This window comes from Mirounga leonina, unplaced genomic scaffold (genome assembly GCF_011800145.1).
Source record: "Mirounga leonina isolate KUSES-001 unplaced genomic scaffold, KU_Mleo_1.0 Mir_99, whole genome shotgun sequence".
In the NCBI taxonomy this organism is placed as follows: domain Eukaryota; kingdom Metazoa; phylum Chordata; class Mammalia; order Carnivora; family Phocidae; genus Mirounga; species Mirounga leonina.
This window is the reverse complement of record NW_023270971.1, coordinates 6,159,124-6,174,208: the sequence shown is the minus strand read 5'-3', so window position 1 is coordinate 6,174,208 and position 15,085 is coordinate 6,159,124. Positions and strand designations below refer to the sequence as shown.

Genomic DNA, 15,085 nt, shown 5'->3' with positions numbered 1-15,085 from the left:
TAAATGAAGACCACACACCCACACCCACTGAACCAAGGCCCCAGTTTCCCCACCCCAGATAGCAGCCCCCAGGCCCCCATACACATGAGTGGAAGCAGCCGCTGAAAGCTAGCAGGAGAGAGATGGGGATGGGGACAGGGACAGAAGGTGTGAGGGTCTGGGCGGGCACAGCCAGGGGGTGAATAGAAGCCTCAGACCCAGACTTGGGGGTGAAGATCTTGAAAATCCCTCCCAGGCCGCAGCGTACCAGAGACCCAACAACTGCAGTTCTAGGAACTTATTATCCTAGGGGTTGTAATTGTAGAAGTGTGTACTGATTTCCCCAAAAGAATACTAATCCCAAGGCTGTTTGTAATAGCAAATGCCCAACAATAGGGGATTGTCCTTAGCAATTATGATGCAAGCATCAGAGAGAATCCCCGGCAGCCACTTACAACTTGTACAAGATGTGGAAGAAGGACATCTACTGACATAGAAATACAATTGCCACACATGTTGTTAAAGTGGAAAACATTTATAAAACAGTATGCATGGGGCGCCTGGGTGGCTCAGTTGGTTAAGCGACTGCCTTCGGCTCAGGTCATGATCCTGGAGTCCCGGGATCGAGTCCCGCATCGGGCTCCCTGCTCGGCGGGGAGTCTGCTTCTCCCTCTGACCCTCCCCCCTCTCATGTGCTCTCTCTCTCTCTCATTCTCTCTCTCAAATAAATAAATAAAATCTTTAAAAAAAAAACAAAACAGTATGCATGGTCACATTTCTGTTAAAAATTGTTATGCGTAGGGGCGCCTGGGTGGCTCAGTCGTTAGGCGTCTGCCTTCGGCTCAGGTCATGATCCCAGGGTCCTGGGATCGAGACCCGCATCGGGCTCCCTGCTCCACGGAGAGCCTGCTTCTCCCTCTCCCACTCCCCCTGCTTGTGTTCCCTCTCTCACTGTGTCTCTCTCTGTCAAATAAATAAAATATTTAAAAAAAAAAATTGTTATGCGTAAACCAGAAACTGGTACTAAATCCAAACCCAAAAAACCCCACAATGTTAACAGTGATTATCTCCGAATGATTTTTATTTTCTTCTTTTTGTTTCCTAAATTTTCTACAACAATCATTTACTATGTTCGTGAAAATTAAAAAAAAAAAACCACAAACAAATGTTTTTAAGAGATGTGCTCAGAAGCAAGAGACAGGGGTGTGAAATGAGGATATGTCTCAGACGCCACCACTGCTCCCAGTTCTGCCGATGACATGCTATGTGACCTGGAGCACAAAACCCCTCTCTGGGCTTCCTGCCTATTAGCGAGGAGCTTGGGCCAATCTCGGGGGGCTCTTCCACCTCCCATATTCTGCAATTCAGTCCCTACTATGTGCCAGCGCCCCGGGGAACCCAAGGCAGCCAAGAAAACAGGCAACTACAATGCTGGGGTGGGGGCGAGTGTGATAGTGGGGGAAGGGTATTTGAGAGAACTCGGGGGCACTGAACTCTCCTAGAGGGGGAGGATCAAGGAAGGCTTCCTGGAGGAAATGGTACCTGAACTGACCAGAAGAACATGTGTGGGTTGACCAGGGGTAGGAATGGGGAAGGGCACATGCCTCAGCTTGGAGATAAGGGACAGTGCAGAGCTTTCCAGGGACTCCTTGCAATTCTAGCTGAGAGCAGGGCAAGAGCGAACAGATTTCCTGGGCGGAGGCTGAAGGGCTGGGGTGACAGTCCTGTTTATTCCCAGGCTACAATTGCGTCCCATTTCCCCCTGATAAGGGCAGCCCTCTGCCCTGCGGCCACAGTGAGCCCTACCTCTCAGCCTCGGGGCCAAGACCAGAGCACAGTGGGTGGAGAGGTGCAGCTGCCTGGAGGATGCCCCGCCAGTCTGCCACGCCTGGGGGCACCTGGCCATTCCGGCCACCCGACAGTGTTTCCCCTGCAGGCCTGGGTGCTGTGATCACCGACCCTTGGTCAACCGCATTAACAGACTTTCAGTGTGCATGGTAATGTTGCACCCAGCAGTGTCAGGCACCTGGGGATCACAGACCCCTGGGGGAATCTAACAACACTTTCCCATAAAAAAATATGCACATATGCTGGAAAATCTTGTAACAACTTCAAGGAGTCCAGACCCCATGCCCTCAAACCCACCCGTGGACCTAAACTCTACGGTTAAGAAAGCCTTATGGTTACATGCAGACTGGAAGCAGGCAGCTTCATTCACACCCACATGCCACCTCCCAGCAGCCGTGTGACCTTGGGCAAGTTATTTAACTTCTCAGTGCTCCCAGTTTCCTAATCTGTAAAACAGCAAAGTTTGACATGCTCCCATAGTTGTGAAAATTAAATGAGTTCCGGGGCGCCTGGGTGGCTCAGTCGTTAGGCGTCTGCCTTCGGCTCAGGTCATGATCCCGGGGTCCTGGGATCGAGCCCCGCATCAGGCTCCCTGCTCCACGGGAAGCCTGCTTCTCCCTCTCCCACTCCCCCTGCTTGTGTTCCCTCTCTCACTGTCTCTGTCAAATAAATAAATAAAATATTAAAAAAAAAAAAGAACACATAGTGTATCACAGATGTAAGAGCACTCTCTCTCTCAGAAGGTCTGTGGGCTGCGAGTGGAGGGAAAAAGCCTGAAGTAGGGGCGCCTGGGTGGCTCAGTCGTTAAGCGTCTGCCTTCAGCTCAGGTCATGATCCCAGGATCCTGGGATCGAGCCCTACATCGGGCTCCCTGCTCCTCAGGAAGCCTGCTTCTCCCTCTCCCACTCCCCCTGCTTGTGTTCCCTCTCTCGCTGTGTCTCTCTCTGTCAAATAAATAAAATCTTTAAAAAAAAGAAAGAAAAGAAAATTAAATGAGTTGGTATATATAAAGCACACAGCACCAAATATGGGCCAGCCACTCTCTCCGAGCACACCTGCTGCTTACTGAATCTAGGCACAGTGTGGACAAGAACTGAGCTCGCAAAGCTCCGTCAAGTCAGCTCCATGCTTCCTCTCGAGTCTCTGATAGCCAGTCCTCAGAAGCCCAAATCCCCATTTTCAGAGGCCATGGCCTTTCCCTGGAGCTGGACAGATGAGCAGGGGCAGATGGTTAGAGGCCAGGAGACCAGGGAGAAAGCCATGGCAAAGCCCAGGCCCAGGAGAGGGTAAAGGCCTCCCCTGTCCCCAGAGAAGGCCAAATACTCTGGAGTGGGGGGTGGCGGAGGGCGAGATGCTGCTTCATGAACAAAGTGCCAGCCCCCAGCGTGCTGGCAAGAGGGGCCTTCAGCACTGACCCCCACCGCAACCCCCTCGAAGGCCTGGAGCCAGCCATTCAAGACCCTCCACACCCACCTGCATTCCAGAGCCCCTGTGGCTCAAGGATGGAGAACTGGGGGGGCTTCTAATCCCCCTGCAGCCACCAAGTCCTCCAGGAGAGCTGGAGGCTGAGGCCTCGACACCCCGCCCCCCCACCCCGTTGCCCTGGGCCTGCCTGGGTCTTGCCGACATTGCCAGAGGTTTTCCTAAACTCCAGCCTCGCCCAACCAGTCACCAATCTTGGTCATGCATCTAGGCCTTTGCTAATGAAATTCCCATTGCCGGAATGCCTCCCCCTCCCCCTTGGGACACTTACTCATCCTTCAAGACCCTAGTTCCAATGTCATCACCTCTCTGAAGTCATCCCAATGCACCACCCCCTTTCCTGCCCCCAAGTCCCATTCCTCAGGCTTCTGCCGGCCCCATCCCCACTCCATAGTGTGGAACCAGAAAGCCAGGACCCTCAGGCCAAAACAGGACGCAACTGTGCGTTCTCTGGCTTGCACGGCATTTTTCTTACATTTGAGATTCGCTATCAGTATTTTAAAATCAGGAGATTTCACAAAGAAGTTAGAACTTCTAACATTTAAAAAGAGCATGTTCTGCTGACACTGGGCACTCACTCCCACAGGCCACCATCGGCCCCCACAGGCATGGACTCTCTGGTTAACACAGTCCCAAAGCCAACCTCCTTCCTTCATTTGGCTTCCTGCCCAGTCCCTGGGTGCACCGGAGTGTGAGGTCCATGTAGAGTGGACTCGAGGTGTTTCCATACACAACTCTGGAGCCTCCAGATTCCCGGGCGGGGCCAGGACTTACTGACCTCTGCCGGGGCAGGCCCTGCCTGGTACCCGGCAGCTGGCACATAGAGGCCCTCCACAAATACTGATTTCGTTCCTTCTCCTTCCCCACACACCTGGGTGCCCTGAAGGGCAGGGACAAGTCTGAATCATCGTGGAAGCCCCCACTGCTCTCCCCAGGCATAGGTCCTAATTGAGTACTCAGGATATGAATGAATCATAATGAGCTATTATTACTCCCAATTTACAGATAAGGAGACTGAGGCTCCAAAGTGAAATGACTTGCCACAGTCACATAGGAAACCGCTAAGTCTTGACTCAAATAGGTTTCCTTCCTAACTGCAAATTTGGTCTTTCATTCCTCCATCGGGAGTCCCTCCAAGGGGTTTCTATAATAAAAATAATAACGACAGTGATACCATTATAATCATCATCATTGTTATTTTTACTGCTACACGTTTCAAGCACTTACCACGGGCCTGGCACTGTGTTTAGCACTTTCCCACACCTTACCTCATTTAAGCCTACTACTACTAACTACTACTAACTACTCCTGTCATTATTCACATTTCCAGTTGAGGAAAATGAGGCTCAGAGAGGTTAAGTCACTTGCCCCAAATCACACAGCTAGTCCATGCCAGAGCTGAAATTTGAACCCAGACCCCAGGAGACAGAAGCGGCTCCAGAGCCCAGCAGGGACACCTTGGCTGCGATGGGGGACAGCAGGAGGGGACCTCAGCCACTGAGGCCTCGAGCCATCAGCCAGGCTCCCACTGTGCTCTCCCAGCCCTAGGCCCAGCTCTCCCTGCCAAGGTGCTGGGGATAATGAATGAGATGCTCTGGTCGTCATGGAGATGCCATGGCAACGCCGCACTTTCGGGAAATACCACGGTAACTGTGGCCACTGCTCTGGAGTTGAAAGTCACTCCTTACCCCTCACCCCACTCCACTCCAAAATGCTCTGCTTCCCCCACAATCCTCTCTAGGACCTGGAGAGAAAGGAGGCAGAGGCGAAGGGTCTTCCAGAGACCAAGCTGTCTAGAAATCGGGACTGGGGAGAGGGTCCAGCTCTGTCCTGGATGGACAGGTAGACTCCAGGAGTGACAGCAAGAGCTCTCTGAGGCTGAGCTTCCTGTGCCTTTCCTGGGGCGGCACAGCTAATAAGCAGCTCTCATGTACTCGGGGTCTACTCTGTGCACCCGACCTCCTGCGAAGGGCTGCACATGTCATTCTGTTGCATTCCATCTGAGAGGTGGCGGCGCGCTAGCTGCTGGCCTTACGGTGAAGGGCTCCGACTGCAGCCAGCCTGCCTGGGCTTGAACCTTGCCTCCATTGTTGACCAGCCTTGGGATCTTAGAACAAATCCCTCAACCTCTCTGAGCCTCGGTTTCCCCAGGTGTAAAACAGGCTTCATACCACTTCCTATCTCACAGGGCTAAAACTCATAGAGATGATGTGTGTCAGACAGCTCGGGGCCTGGCACACGGTGATATAGGCTAATACGATGATTAGCCATTTAACAGATTTGGAAACTGAGGTTCAGGAAGCACCTGGCCCAAGGCCACAGATCAAATTCACAGTGGATCCAGAAGGAGAAGAAAGGGGGTCGGGTTTGGGAGCACCCTGTAAGCTGGGTATAAGCAGAGGCCCATTCCCCATCCCCTCTTTCTGTACTTACTGGGCACCGCGAGACACCGAGCCCTGGCGCTGGACACCGAAGATGGAGGCTTTTTGGGGGGCCCCGAGGTTTTGTGCCTCTGGTGTGTGACGCTGCTGCAGGGTAGATGCAGGAAGGTCCCTGCAGTCCCGCATGTTCACCGAGCCCAAATTTTATTTCCCGCCTGGGGCATTCCTGACACTGTCCCCATATCCCCATCCTCACACGCACACGAATGCACAAACTCACACGGTGCCGATCTGTTCAAGTGGGGTCATCGCAGCCGTCTGGGCCACAGGTGCAAGTGTGGGGTGGGCAGCAAACAGCTCCAAAAGTCTGTGAATGGGCACCCGGGCTTGGGGGAGGAGGGGTGGCTGCGGGTCCAGGCGCTGGTAGCCCCACAGGCAATCCCAGGGCCACTGCCCACAGATGACCCGGCCCCTCCCCGCCCGTCACACCCCCAGCACAATCACACCACCACCCACCGCCCAGCCACACCCCACAGCCGCCCAGCTCCACCAGCCACCCAGCCTCGGCCTGCCCCACCCACCACGTACAGCGCAGCAGAGAAAATCCTCCACATTTGCTTCCCAGCTGTGCAGGAGTCTCTCCAGCCCAATTACCCCCCTGGGAGGCCGAACCAGAAGCAAATCCCTTCCTCTGCTGGAATTCACTGCACAACCCATCCCCCACAGGCCCGCAGTGCCGCCTGGCTGCAGGCCAAGCTGCTGCCCATCAGTCACCCCAGAGTCCAGGGCTGCCACCAAGAGACGGTCGGCAGTCTGGCTCAGAGTCTCGGGGTTGCAGAGGGTGCAGCCCCCGCTGCAGTGAGCACGTGGGGACACGGAGACCCCGAGAGAGGAAAGGACCCCCGCCCCCACTCCCACCTACCTGGACCCATTTTCTTGTCCATTAAAACACTGCCCAGCCTCCTCCAAGGCCAGCCTCAGCCCGGAGTTGGACTCTGCGGGCTGTGTTCCAAAGCCCGAGGTGAGCTTCCCCGCTCTGTGTCCCGCCGTGCAATGCTGCGCGCATATGCTCCCAGACGCCGGCTGCTCTCGCAACTACAGCGCCGGTCCCCCAACTTCACCAAAAGCTCTCCAAAGCAGAGGCGGTCTCCTACCCACGACAGGTGCTCAAGAGAGATGGGCCCCTGCCAATTACCTTCCCTCTTTGGATCCGCTATGAGAAATCTCCAAGCTAAATGCATTAATAATACGAACTTTCATTTATTAGACACAAATACGTCTGTACTCCGTGCTATTAACCCTTTCACAGCACCGCGACCTACCTTCCCCTCACATTACAGACGAGGACAGTAAGGCCCAGAGGGGCCCCCTCCCACGGAGCAAACGAGTGGGTGACTGGGATCCCGCACAGGCCAGCCGGCTCCAGAGCCGGGGCTCGTCAGCTTTCGGCCACGCGGGCCCCCCACGTTCACCCGGCACGGCTCTCACCACTGCTCCGCACATCCCACTCTCTGCTCCCTTTGAATGGTGCTCTTTCTGTTTTTGTTTTCATCCATTTTATGTGTGTGTGTGTGCGTGTGTGTTTTAAAGATTTTATTTATCTATTTGACAGAGACAGACACAGCGAGAGAGGGAACACAAGCAGGGGGAGTGGGAGAGGGAGAAGCAGGTTCCCCGCTGAGCAGGGAGCCTGACGTGGGGTTCGATCCCAGGACCCTGGGATCATGACCTGAGGTGAAGGCAGACGCTTAATGACTGAGCCACCCAGGTGCCCCCCATTTTATGTGTATTTTAACATCAAAAGCAGCCTCTCATGATCCGTCTTGGCAGAAGACTCACAAATCATCCATCAGCCAACAAGCAAACAAAGCATAACATGCTGGTTCACTCCCAGGTTCCCAACCTGGGATTTGTTCTGGGTTCCCCAGCAGGGATTGCTCAACCAAAAAACCTCAGGAACTTAGACCCCACTTGTTGAGAATTTGTCTTTCCTCCAACAGAGCCCGAGTTGAGAGTTTACCTTGCACTGGCTCTCAAGAAAGGGTTTACCGAGCAAACAAACAACCAGCTTGTGGGGAGGGGCAGAATGAGGAATAAGACAGGTCAGGACCAGTTGCCCTCCAGTCCCACTGAAGCTCCTAACACAGATCAGGGTGAGCAGGCCCATTACAGGGCATGCTCCCCACTAGCCCATGAAGCTACCCCAAATAGGGCTCTCTCCCCTCAACCCCCAAATCCATTCCTATTTTTCTTAGGCTCAGGTCACAGGCATTCAAAAGGAATGGAATGATATTTCCTTGCAAATATCATAAACTCCCTCGCTGACAGCAGCCAGCACTGGCTGAGCTCCTGGTAACTCAGCAGCCCCACACTGGGACCGTGCTGAGAGCTTTCCCCGATCTGTCACACCCCATCCTCACACCCTGAGAGGTGGGGACACTGATATATGCACTTTACAGATGGGGAAACTTAGGCTCAGAGAGGGTAAGCAACTGACTAAAGGTCACACACCTGGGCAGAGGCAGAGCTTAGGATGACCCCAAGCCATCCCACCCTGGGGCCCCTGTTTGTAACCCCTATATAGTCCTCATGTCCAGCTTTCCACACCATTCTTAACCCAGGTCTGTGGCCTAGAGCACATCCAGAGAGAGGCTTCCCGAAGATCACCAGCCCCAGCTGCCTAAACACAGGCTGACCCAATTTCTCCAGGGATGTGAAAGCCTTCACTGGCAGAGAAGGACACCACAGATTCCCAGAAAGGCAAGATCTCAGCCAGAGGGTCTTCCCCTTCCCTTGTCCCGGGGGCCTCTGTCATCTCTGACAAGCAGGTGTCCACATGAGAAAGGGGGCTGCCCCCACACCCCAGGCAAAGGCCTCATGTGAAGGAAGAAGAGACAGAGGCAGGAGTGAGGGTAAGAAGCAGGAAATCTCAACTTCGAGAGCGAACTCAGAGGATAACGGTGACCAGCATGCTTCACGGGTCTGGTGCACACCAGGTACTATCATGACCTCATTTATTCACCATTTCTTCCCAATGAAGTAGAAACAAGTTTATCACGCCCTGAATACCTACCCTGCCCCGCCTGCCACCCCTGCAGGGCAGCCAGGCAATGCCGGGCAGCTCCAGCCTCTGTCCTTCCGCATGCCCATCCCAGGTCACCGGATGCCCCCTGAGAGATTCCAAAAAGCAGGTGTTCTGGGGGTGGTGGGGGCTCCATCTCACAGATGCAAAAGCCAAAATCCACATGGGCCTGGAGTCCACATCAGCATCCCAGCCCCTCCACTCACCCTCTCTCTGCACCTCTGGATGAGACCCTTCCCTACTTCTAGCCTCTGTTTTCTCGACTGGACAATGAGGGGTGTGGACTAGATCAGAAGTCTGTGACCTCCTGGAGTTACAGAACCCTCTAAGAATCTATAAAAACTCTTAGTGAGTTCCCCCAGACAGATACCACATTCCAAACAAATTCAGGGTAACTGTGACCGGCCCCCACCATACAACAAATTAAGAACATGGGAACTTTCTAGGGGTCCTTCTGGCTTTGACATGCCGCAGCTTACACAGTGTAGACAGGATCGAAGTCATGAATGTGACTTCTGAGCACCCTGGGACCTCACCATTCCAGCTACCCATCATGGCCCTGCAGTAAATCTTTAACTCTCAGACCTGTTGGCTTCCAGTGGATTCATGGACTGCCCAGCTCAACAGAAGCTACAACAGAAACTAAGCCCTTCCTTCCCATCCCTCAGCCACCACCTCCTTCTACTCCATCAGAAATCTGCCCTGTCAGCCCTGAGCCATCTCTCTGGGGCGGCCCCAGGGGCTGTGACACTTGAGGAACCTGCTCCCGGTCCTAAATGCAGGCAGGATCCAGTGCCAGGCTTGGGGGCCAGGCTACCCCCACCCCCAGCCCCCAGCCCCCTCCCACGTGGCTGTGAACATGCAGGCACACACACGTCTGTCCAGACAGACCTGGAGGACTGGACAGGAGGGAGGGGACTAGGGGCCATGGTTAGAGGGTATGGGAAGGCTGGAGAGAGAATGACAAGACCCACCAGACCTCCAGGGAGCAGCGCTGGGCTCCGCTTCCCTTCAGTGCGTCCTCTTAATGGCTACACACCCCTCACTTAACACTGCCGCACCTAATCCCAGAGCTAGGACAAATGGCATTACTCTATGCCCAGCCGCCTCCCTGGGAGGGAGGGAGGGAGGGAGGGACAGAAGGAGGGGTGGCCCTAGGGCACCCTGAACCGAGTCACCAACCGAGATCCCTGCCATCCCTGCCGGAAGCCTCCAGGCCCCTCACTAACATGTTCCTTGCTAGAGGCCACCAGCCCCTCCCTCCTGGACTCTTCGGGAAGAGGATGTCCTGCCCAATTCTGCCCCACACCCAGGGGCCCCACAGCAGACGGAGGCCTCCGCCTGGAGGCACCTTCCATGGAAGGGGAGAAAGCATGTCCCTGGCCCTTATGCTGATGGGCCCTCCAGACACTGTCAAGAAAGGTAGCAGCCAGCACTGGAGGGAGCCCACATTGGCTGCAGCCCTGCCTGGCTTCCGCCGTGGAGATCCAAATAAGGCCCTTCCCCCTCCAGACCTCAGTTTCCCCACGTGTCCTGAGAAGCAGAGAAAGAAGTCCTGATATCCTCTATGGGGGCCGGCTGGTGGTCAACGCGTTTGTGACACTGGCTTCTGGGCCCTGCCCCCACTCCAAGACTCAGCTGGCGGGTCCTCCCCTTTGCCCCGTCCAGCAGAGGAAGAAAGAGGCTAACTGCCAGAGTGTGGAAGGCGTAGAATCCATGCCAGCGGGTTGAGGTGTTGGGTAAAAAGGGCCTGACGTAGCCCAGAGAGGAGAAGTAACTAGGCCATGGTCACACACGCAGCTGGAAAGGGGCCAGGCGAACTTGGCTTCGCTCTGCAGCAGTATAATACATGGGAGACTGTCCACCCACGAGCGTATTTGCCTTTTCAGAGGACACCAAGAAAAGCACAGGGCTACTTGCTGATGGCAGGAGTTCAGGCCCCAAGAGTTGCAGGAGGGAAAAAGATGGAGTGTTGTATGTGTGGGCCTGGTGATGGAGACTGGGCTCACTGTCCAAGTCCCCTCATGTCACATCACAACGGTGGCCCAGGACCCTTCCAGCCCTGCATAAATCCTGAGAACCCCTGCAGGGAGTAGAGGCCTTGGCTACCTCTTCACAGCAGCGTAAGGCCCAGCCAACAGGCCCAGCAGGGGTGATGGGGAAACTGTCCCAGATGGACACCCCAAGATTAGGCTGCCCACAAGATAGGAAACCAAAAGGCCTCCAGGCCCTGTAGCCAGAGCGGAGGGAAGCTGGATGTGTGGGGGCAACAAAGAGGAAGGGGAAGCTTTGAGTCACTTAGAGCTGCAGACGCTCCCTAATCTCCCGGATGCCTGGTGGGTACAGCGCGGGCCTGCTGAGACCAGGGAGGCTTCAGTCGGGGCATGCATGAAAGTGGCCTCATCCCTCTAGACTTGCTGCGGCTTACCACCACGACAGAAGCCCCCCACCTACATGCTTACATGGAGGCACAGCTGGTAGGGGAAGGGGCAGGAGGTGGGGGAGGCAGGTGGAAGGGCCTCACTTTCTCTAGAATCCAGAAACTAGAGAGCACAGACGGAGTGAAAAGCACCAGTGACCTACTTATTGCAGATTCCTTTTAAAGGGGCCCAAGAGGCCTCAGTGAGCTGCTTAGAAGGTGCGTCGCAGGTGTCCCTGCACTTCCAAGGCTTGGGGATCAGTTCCTGGGGTCAGGAGACTGGAGGTGCAGCCCTAGCCCCGGCTAGGGTGAGGCTGGCGAGGCAGCAGGCACAAACGGGCCAGAGGCACCCATTCTCAGGTGTTGCTGCATACCTGCCCAGTGCTAAGAGTGAGCACCGTCTCCCAGGGGCACCTGAGAGTGAGGGCTCCCTACCGTGTGCCTCTAGGTGCCTCGCTTGCCTTACCCTCCTCTAACCTGCCGGTGACCTCAGCCAAGCACCTGCTCCTTTCCAGGACTTGCTTTATTCACCGGCAAAATGGACAGTGCCAGATGACTCCAGAGGCCCTCCTGGTTCCAAGCTAGGCGACTGACCTCTGCAGCTCATCCCCAGACATGGGCCCAATGGCCCCCACTCCCTGCCATCCATAAACCCATCAGTCCCCAAGCTCCAGGCAGAAAACACATTATACAACCCCCCCACCCGATATAACCATGTGCTGGGCCCTTTGCTAGATGCTTGGCCTCCACTTCATTAGGGCTTCATCTTACAAGTATGGAAACTGAGGCTCACGGAAGTTAAGCAACTTGCTAAGGCTCCCAGTGGGGAAGTGCTTCACTGAGGTTCGAACCAGTGTCTGGCTGCAATCCTACATCCCACGGCATCGGCCACAGACAACCTAAACCCCACTAGGGCCCGGAGGATGCCAGCGGGTCTTTGCACCTCCCACACCCCCGAGGGTGCAGTGGTGAGGCTAATGTGAAAGGCAGGCTGGCGGGGGCCGGGAGCAGGCGGGCAGGGATGGGAAGCCCGCGTGGGCGCTGAGCACCTGCAGACCGACCAGCCTCCGGCCAAGCTAGCTGTCCACCACCGTGGCTGCGGCGTCTTCCTTGCCAACAGCATACCGCGGCCGCCGTGCCATTTTTAAATCACTACACAGATGCAAAGCTTTCTCATAGCCATGGCTTTAGCGTCACATGACAACCTCATAAAAACACAACGGGGATTTCTTCCGCGTTTCTCAAATGAGAAAAATGGGGTTCCCAGGGGCAGGGTGACATCCCCAAAGGCACACAGTGAGGCAGTATTCGGGAGTGAACTTAGAGCCCACCTCTTCTGCTACCCAGTCCAGAGCTTTGTCGCCTCCTCCACGTCCTTGACTTTTGGTTCAACCAGCACTTAGTACGTTTTTGAGAGCTCACTCCGTGCAGGTTTATACCCAGCGCTTCCCATACTATCTCATTCAACCATCCTCATAAACGAAGTACTACCGGCTTCATTTCACAGAGACGCTGGGACTCTGAGACGTGGGTATCTTGGCCAAGGTCCCCTCGCTAGGAAGGGGCAGTGCTGGCTCGGGGGCCGAAGCTCAGAACCTTTGTGCTGCGCTGCTCTGTCTGGGACCCGAGGCGAAAGGAGACCAGACACACTCCAACAGCATGTGCGCCTGGCAGGTTATGGCAAGAGTATGATAATAGGAAGACAAGCAAAGCTCGCAGAGAGCCCACAAGACAGAGGCTGTTACAAACATCCGGGCAGGAGGCCAGGAGTCTAAGCAAAGGACATGGGAACAGAGGGAGGTGACAGATAGTAGGGAGGCGGCCTTGTGAGACCTTGGTCAAGTGCCTTGCTTTCTCTGGATCTCAATTTACCCGCTGTAAGAAAGTCCCTGGAATATCTCCAGAGCCCCCCTCCACCCCTAAAAACGCCTAGACTCTGGGAAAACAAGCAATGCCTGGTTTGACAGCCTGGCTGTGAGCCCTGGGGTCTCTGAAATGTCCTTGGCCATCCTGGCATGGCTCAACTGCTGAGAAACAGGCTTGCAAAAGCCCAGGGCTCAGGCGGCATGCCTGGGCACCAGTGAAGTGTGGGTCTTGAAGGGGCCACATTCCTCCACCCGTTGTCAACCTCTCCACGGCTCCACTGGAGCAAGCACCAACCAGCCTGGACCTAGACCAGGAACTGAGGGCACAGTCAAGTGCCCAGTGGAATGCCACTCCCGGCCTGCCTTGCCCCCATGGGCCCTATCCAGAGCCCTCCGTGCAACTCAAGTCCCCTCGATGTCACCCGCCCCTCAAAGCCCCACATTTGCATTCCCTCAGGTCAGCCACTGGGAAGTACACACAAGGGGTCCTGTAGGAGAACTTAAGGGAAATAATCACTCCGTCCCCGAGGGACCTATGCAAGGTGAAGGCGGCTCGTGCCGTCAGTGAGGACCCTCAGCGGGGGAAGGGCAAGCGAGTCCAGTAGGGCCAGCCCTCAGTTCTCACTCTGGCAGGTAGGCGGGGTCAGGGACTTACCAAGAGGACTCAGGCCAAGTCCCCACACTCATGGCTGCCCTCAAATCACTACATGTAACATGCTCCTACTCTGTAACCTTCCATGGCTCCTACTCCCAACAGGCAAAACCCTGAACCTGACCCACCACCCACGTCACTGGTATTAAGAGCCCGTGTTAACAGAGTATGGGATGTGCCAGGGCCTTCGCTAAGTGTTTTGTGTGGATTTTCTCATTTAACTCTCACTGCAACGCTGACAAGGTACTATGGTTGACCCATTTTCACAGATGAGAAAATTCAGGCTCAGAGAGATTATATCACTGGCCCAGAGTCTCACAGGCAAGCCGCAGAGCAAGGATTCACACCCATATCTGGACTCCAAGTCCGGGTTCTAAACCACTGTGCGATGCGGCATCCTCAAGTACACCTTGCCACCCTCAGAACCCTGGGGCCAGCTCAACCCTTCTATGTACAAGAGGGGAGGGGCACCTGGGTGGCTCAGTCGGCTAAGCCTCTGCCTTTGGCTCAGGTCCTGGGATGGAGCCCCACATCGGGCTCCCTGCTCAGTGCGGGGTCTGCTTCTCCCTCTCCCTCTGCCTGCTGCTCTCCCTGCTTGTGCTCTCTGTCAGATAAATAAATAAAATATTTTTTAAAAGGAGGGGAAATCAAGGCACAGAATGAAAGCTCTCTCTATTGGTAGCAGAGCCAGGGCAAGGCCTGAAGTCTCCAGGGCTCCCCTACACCCCCACAAGAGGCACGCTGGGCAGAAAGGCCGGGACCACCATGACAATGAGTCCTCAGATCTGCCTTTTTCCGAGGAAAAGCAGGAGCACGTTTGTGAAGAGAGAAAAGAACATGAAGAGCCCAGGAAATATCTGTTCTTAGAGGACAGATTCTCAGAGTTCAGGAGGGTACCCCTCACACCCACGCAAGAATCGCCCCTTCAACAATAGGAATATGTAGGCCTAGGACCAACTTCTGCCCATGTGCCCCTCCACTCCAGCCAGTGCTCCAACTTAATGCATCTGACCTGAAATCTCCATTTCTCTCCCCAAACTTGTTTGTCCTGTAGCCTTCCCTGTCTCGGTAAATGACAACACTGTCCCTCCGGTCCTTTAGGCCAGAGTCCTTGCTGTGGACACCCTCTCACACCCCACACCTAATCCATCAGCTTATCCTATAAAATTGATACAGAATCTGACCTCTGGTTGCCACATGGTGGTCACACTGAGCCCTTCTTCATTCGTGTGACTACAGAAGCCTCCTGGCCGGGCATCCTGCTTCTTCTCAGGCGGTGGCCCACTCGATCCTTCCCAGATGTGTGCTGAAGTGAGTGTGACCTCAGCCCCAGCCCCTCGGCAGCTTCCCCTTTACTCACACTAAATACCAAAGACC

General features: G+C 55.1%; 1 protein-coding gene across 1 annotated transcript in view; it reads right to left on the bottom strand.

Moving 5' to 3' along the window:
* The window catches only part of LOC118006822 (bifunctional heparan sulfate N-deacetylase/N-sulfotransferase 1), a 64,610-nt gene that overhangs the window by 35,916 nt on the left and 13,609 nt on the right, over positions 1-15,085 (bottom strand). The window lies entirely within an intron of this gene.